This window comes from Sceloporus occidentalis, unplaced genomic scaffold, assembly GCF_023333645.1.
Source record: "Sceloporus occidentalis isolate IW3139 unplaced genomic scaffold, rSceOcc1.0.p SCAF_1, whole genome shotgun sequence".
NCBI classification, from domain to species: Eukaryota; Metazoa; Chordata; class Lepidosauria; order Squamata; family Phrynosomatidae; genus Sceloporus; species Sceloporus occidentalis.
Genome location: NW_028316981.1, coordinates 228827995 through 228834987, shown reverse-complemented (window position 1 = coordinate 228834987; position 6993 = coordinate 228827995). Strand labels below are relative to the sequence as shown.

Sequence of the window (6993 nt, the reverse complement as noted above, 5' to 3'; positions counted from 1 at the left end):
GCACCGGAGACCCAGCAGTCTCAGACACACCGAGTTCCTGAAACACCGAGACCAGACACTAGAACTCTCAAGGCTGAGGGCTCTACAGCCTCAGGAGAACTTGCAACTTAAGAGTTAAAGCTAAAGCCCCAGGGCAAAGGGATTAAATACCCGGCTGCCCTGGTGTCAGCCCTAAAGGGCACCAAAAAGACAGGGAGTGCAACTCCAAACACTCAACAGCTTCAGTCACGCCAAATCCATGGAACCATGAGACCAAATGCCGCAATTGCTGAGAGAGAGGACGGTGCAACAACAAGAGCAACCCAAGTTGCAGCCCGAGAAGGTGAGCCAAGCCGGCAGGCTGACAGACAGCAGGAGCAGGACAGCCAGGTAACCACAGGCACCGAACAGCTACAAGGATCAAAATTGAACAACGGAGGAAAGAAGATTCTACCAGAGGTGAAACTGGCTTCCTGGTACGGAACGGACCCCCAGCAATGGTGAGCAATGCCAAACCCTTTTTTGAGACCCAGTGGATAGCCCCTGTGTTGCCACGAGCCCGAGGGTGGGGAAATGGAGATCAAAGGCAAACCAGGGACCCAGCACACTGCTCCAAAGGGGGGGGGGTGCCTTGTCAAACCCCAGAACCTGAGGCCTCGGGCCAAAAGGAACAAATGAAGGGACACAGTCTGGAAACCCAAAATCCACAGCCTAAACAGTTACCATGGCCTTCAGGGCATGAACAGAGATTGCCACCTGACAAAGGACAATGCCAGTTAAAACTGAGACAGGCAGAGGTGGGGGAGAGCCAAGATGAGACAGTCCAGTCTAGCCAGATGCCCCCCACCCCACCACGGAGCCCGGACCCTCCAGAGGGCCCCATGCGGTTCCCTCAATGGTGGCAAACCTTAAGCTGGCGGAGAGAGCGGTGGAACACACCAGCTTCCCCAGACGGGACAGGAGACTTATCAGCCACGGCTGCGTTCATCTCTCAAAGCTTTAATTTATGCTAGAGAGATAGCCAGGCCTCAGCGCAGACAACTACCAGAGATGCCAGTCCTTTAGCAATGCAAGCCTTGACACCCAGGGCAACCTCCCTAACAACCGACATGGACCAAAGCTTGAAAGGAGGGGAGGACGAGCCAGACGACCCAGTGCCAGCAGAGGGCCAAGGCGTAGTGGGGAAGGAAAGCCCACGAAATGAGAGTACTATGTCCCATCCAACTGCTGAGATCATTCCTGTGGGCCGGGTGTTCCATGAACCCAATTGGAGTGAAGGTGAGGCTTTAGAGATTAAAGGACTGTGCAGTGTAAACATGAGTGTGAGTGCTTCTAAAGCAAGGTTTTGTGAGAGGTTGGAAGCCAAACTTAAAGAAACTCTAGAAGCACAAAATGTGACGCCAATTGAGTTACAGAACTTAGACCATGATATGCTACAGTTATAGGAGTGAGTTTGGGACGGGTCTGCAGCCTTTAAAAGCTCCTTGTGACCACCTTTCCCTGCAGGAGCTGCTGAGAGTGAGGTTGGGATGGGTCTGCAGCCTTTAAAAGCTCCTTGGGATCACCTTTCCCTCCAGGAGCTGCTGAGAGTGAGTTTCGGATGGGTCTGCAGCCTTTAAAGGCCCCTTGGGATTTGTGGTTCAAGCATTGGTGGTTCAGTAGTAGAATTCTCATATGAAATTCTTCTGACTCATTTAAAACTCCCACAGCCAAAGGAAATCAGCAACAATTTAACTCCACAGTTTATATCAAAATATATGGATCCCTGTTTTCAGTGACTGGGAGTGGAACATTTTCTGTTGGTGTTTTTTCTGCTTAGAATCACAGAATCATAGAGTTGGAAGAGACCGCAAGGGCCAACCAGTCCAACCCCCTGCCATGCTCAAGAACAAGAATCAATCTCCAGACTGAAAACAGCTGCAGCCAGAGATGAAGACAATTCTGATGCTTGGGCAACTGTCAACATTGCTGCTCCAAAATCTTAACGCCCTGATTTGGACAGAAATCCCAGACCTTGAGGCTTTTTTTATTTTAAAATGAATTTTAAATAAAATATGATATGTTCCCAGCTGTGCAATTTTTTGGTATGTTTGGAATTTGGCCAGGGGTGCATCTACAAAGATAATATTACACTGAAGAATCATTCCATGGTAACTTCTAATACTTTGTATATATAGTTGTCGAATACTGTTCTAAAGTATGGTCTGGAATCCTGGCTCATGAGAATGTATAAGGGAACTTTTCCAGCATTGGAGACATCTTCTACATCCCAAATTTCTGGCATGCTGCAGCCAGGCTTAGGTTTCGTTAGGCACCAAGAATCTTCTAAAATGCAATAGTTTACTCCCATCTTTAGCAGCTCCCATTTAACTTCTTTTGCTGGTTTTCGACTATACATGGAATAAACTATCTTCGTCTTTGCCCGTAAACCTGCGTCTTCATAATGAGGACGATTCACAACAGGTCGAAGGGTAGACAGTTTGACACTTGCCATTGCTCCCGCAAAAACAGCATCTTGTTTAGTGTTTGCTTTTATCCACAACAACAATTCTTCCTGAGGCATGTTGCGAAATTCTCCCACAATGCTCCATTCTTTCAGAAGGTTTGTTATCCCTTCCCATGCCACCATTGCTAAAATTGCCAGAGCAAATGCTCTATGTGGAATTTTGTGAAAGACCCTCCAAACAGTTGCTTTGAACATATCAAGGATGCCATGATGCACATATGTGGTGTTAGAAACAATTTCAGCCTTATAATTAAAATAGCAAGAATAGTAAAAAAGATAAGCTGCAATGCATGGTATGTCATCTCTCCATGGTTAAGATCTCTCTGTCTTTCAGAGACACTCTTGTAATCTACAATATGCTGAAATACCTTTACAACAAAAACAGCCAGAACAACTGGGAGCAACAGGGTCTTCATGTATTTTACTGGAGTCTCTTTTCTCATGAAATCAAATTCCACAGCACAGGTGTACATCAACGTATCAAAATCTTTGTAGCTAGTAAGTTTTGCCTTTAGCAGATTGGTTATATGAGCATCATCAGTTATTCCCAATATTAGACACATCAAGGACTTCAAGGTAATTATCCCAAAGAGGCAAGAATATCCTTCAATGGCCCACAGAGGAAAAATGTTTCTATACGTTTTCAGATATTTGGGACCAATTTCAAGAATACCCTGACAAACTATCAAAGAGGCAGCATAATAGGATGTCATCAACATAGAGTTTCCAAACATAAGGACAAAGCATACTGCAAGTGATGCCATATGTGCAAGTAGTATCTTCTGTAGTTTGGATGAATCGATGAATCCTAAAATATATACACCAAAACTGATACAACCTGTGTTAGAAGAACAAACTGAGCAAACTGCCATGGAAGCATGAAAAAAACATTAGAAACAGATAGTGCAACCAGGCTTCCTCTATTAACATTCTGAGTCCTGAGAATGTAACTTAGTAATAGCATCTGAACCACAAGGAATGGATACGAGAAGCTTTCACGAAGAGGAGGAGTCCACATCACACGGGTATTCTCACCGTGATTGAAAAACAAGCAAGCCACTGTAAGAAGACCTCCAAATCTGTGCCCTCTTAGTTTTGTCCCATACACGAAGAACACTGCCACCATTAATCCATTCAGAAGAAATATTACAGCAACATAAAAAGAAGCAGGATCTCCCAATCCTTCACAGCTTTCAACGGGGCCGATATCTTCTCCTTTAGACACTGTCCAGCATTTCTGTGTCTGAATACCAAAAACATCCATTGTCTCTTTGTATTTGCAGTACCAACTGGCTAGCACAACCTCTGGATACAGATGTAACCTTTTAAGGGTATTGATTGTAAGAGAATATAATCATCCAGACTCCACTTAAAAATGATGGTGCTTAACAATGGTCTTGAAATATGAATAATAAACTTTTGCTAGTGCAAAAGTAAACCATATCTTGCTATCTGCTCTTGCAATCCCTGTTTTTTCCAATATGCCGCGCAGCCAGTCTTGCCCGTTTAATTGTCCCATTTAATTGAATGGTGGCATGCTCCCTTGTCCGTGGTGTGCATGCACCTCTGGCGCATGTGCCATTTTCTCCCTCACCTCTCGCCGTTCGCATAAACTGGAATGCGTATATGGCAAGGACGCATATGCGGAGGGTGGACTGTATTGTGAAGCCTCTCTGAGTACCAGTTCTGGGAAAAGAGTGGGACACAGATAAATATAACAATAACAACAATAAACTTTTAAAAGTGCAAGTAGGTAAATAGGTACCGCTTTGGTGGGTAGGTAACAGCGTTCTGTGTGGCCACAGGACCACAGTGTCATCTTTGACAATGTTGGCTCTTCAGCTTAGTAACAGAGATGAGTACCATGCCCTGCAGTCAGACATGAATGTCATTCCCTTCTCCTTTTATGTCTTGTCTTTTTTAGATTGTAAGCCTGAGGACAGGGAAATGTCTAATAAACAAATTGTAAGCTGCTCTGATAGCATTGGCTGAAGAGCAGGGTATAAATAAATATTATTATTATTATTATTATTATTTCTTGGATCATCTTCTAATTCTAAAGTACTTAGATTTAAGCCTCAGACCTGGTGTGATGAGGAATGTCGTAAGACAAAAAAAAGTTGGTGAAAGCAGTGAGGGTTCTAAAATTAAAGACCAACAAGGAAGACATACAAATGCACCTATATATAACTCTGTTGAGGAGTGACTATAAAATGCTACAGACATAACTATTATATATCTCAATGGAAAGAACTGGGCCACAGCGCTATACAAAAGGATTCACAAAAATTCTGGCATATTATCACACAATCAACTAGAACGATAGACCATTCTTTAGAAGCAGTAATTCAAAGTAATGTATGGGAGGAATATTTTGTAAGCATGTATAGCTGCAAACTAACTCCATGTCCCCATCCATATTTTCCCCAAATCGCTGCCTTCCCAGAATGGCCAGAAGTTACCCCTGAACAGGTTAAAAAAATATGTCCAAACAATCTATTAATAAAGCGCCCAGGGAAGACATGATTCCCGTGGAATTATTTAATGTAAAATCAGATTATTAGGCACCTATTTTGGCCAGGTTATTTACATATATAAATAAATCAGGACATATCCTTGAGGGATGGAGATAAAGTATCATCGCCCCCATACATAAAAAGGAAGATAAAAAAATCCTGCCAATTATAGGCCAATTACTCCTCCAAATATCTCCTCCAAATTGTATGCGCATACCCGATTGGAACGCTTAGAAGATTGGTCTGAGAGACATAACTTAATATCCGAAGTCCAAGGTAGTTTTCAAAAGGGGAAATCTACTATTGATTTGTGTATTGCATTAAATTTCCTGATCCGTAAATATACCCAAAACGGGACCTGTTGTGGCAAAAGCTAGAGAAGGCAGATATCGACACCCGCTTATTATATCTAATTAGGGCCTTATTTACTAACACCTCGATACAGGTCAAAGTTGATGTGGATGGCCATCTTTCCTCAAAAATAAATGCTTATACTGGTGTCAAACAGGGCTGTATTTTAGCCCCCTTTTTATTTAATTTTTATATTAATGATATTGTTAAGGAGTTAGAGGACTTGCAGTATGCCCCAGTTACTATTCTGGATCAAAAGCTTTCTCTGTTAATGTATGCTGACGATATTATTCTCTTATCCAGAACCCAGGCGAGATTAAGTCGTTTGCTTGCCAGATTTTCATCATACTGTAAAAAACATGTCCTGACAGTAAACTATAATAAAACTCAGGTTGTGGTGTTTGGTAGGCGCCCCAAAGCACACTCTTGGCATTTAGATGAACATACAATAAAACAAGTTAAATCCTTTAAATATCTGGGGATTTTCTTTTCTGAATCAGCTTCCTGGAAACAACATATGACAAACACTAAAATCCAAGCTCATAGTTCGGCTAAAGCAACCTTGAGCTTTGCTGTTAATAAGGGAGGCAATTTAGTAAACCCTGCTCTAGTGGTCTTTACTCCGGCACAAATCCTCTATGGGGCAGAGATCTGGGGCATACCTAAGGTCCTAGGTCTGGAAGTGTCTCAGAATTATTTTTAAGGGCATTACTAGGACTTCCTAGGGACGCTCTGACTGCTATGATTCGTCTCGAAACCTCGTTTCCAACTTTAGAAAGCCAAATAGATAAAAGGATTTTGCGTTATTGGTTTAAGATCCAAGAGATGCCAACCTCTAGATTACCAAAAAAAATGTCTTTTGGAACTTAATAATGGACTGCTTGTTAATAATTGGGTTCATGGGGCAGCCCAATTAATTACTAAGTATGGGCTTTCAATGAGTGAACTGGCAGGGTTAGATTATCCTGCAAGAAAGGTAAAAATAAATAATACAATATTAGAAGGTACTACCCTTGCAGATTTACATACTGTCCATGAATCTACATGTGCCCCCTTTATATTATAGACACAGACAATTCTGTGATCACCCGGATTACTTTGACAAACTCACTTTCACCCAGTTGCGTCGAGCCTTCACAGAACTGAGGCTTAACATGTTTGACTCAGCTGAAAGAGATGGGAGGTTTAAAAAAGTTCTGAAAAATGAACGGAGATGTATTGTTGGCTGCCCCTATTCAGAGGACTTGGTACATTATTTAACCCGTTGCCCTTTGTATAAAGATCCTAGGGAGCATTTTATTTTACCTTTAATCAATAAAAAAATATTTTTGAACTCCCAAGAAAAAGTACTTTACCTCCTTATGAACACAGATAAATATGTAAATAAATAGTAAGGAAATATTAAGAAGATGCCTCCCAAGAAAATAAAACCCACTCACTCCTGGCAGCAGTCCCCACCTTTCGCTTCCATTGGCTAGTGCCAAGGCTATAATTTACCTGTTGGCTCCACAACCCCCTTGTTAGCACCACTGCCAAATTTTAATAATTGTCCAATGGACTGAAAAGGTTTGTTTGTATTAGTGACTGTTTGATACTTTTTGCATTAACTTGGCAGTATGTAATGTCTCAGAGTCCATTTTC

The 6993-nt window shown here is 42.1% G+C and overlaps 1 pseudogene; it reads right to left on the bottom strand.

The window, feature by feature from the left end:
• Positions 1-2119: 2119 nt before the first annotated feature.
• LOC149323589 (protein C-mannosyl-transferase DPY19L1 pseudogene) lies at positions 2120-4004 on the bottom strand (annotated as a pseudogene).
• Between the last annotated feature and the right edge of the window lie 2989 nt (positions 4005-6993).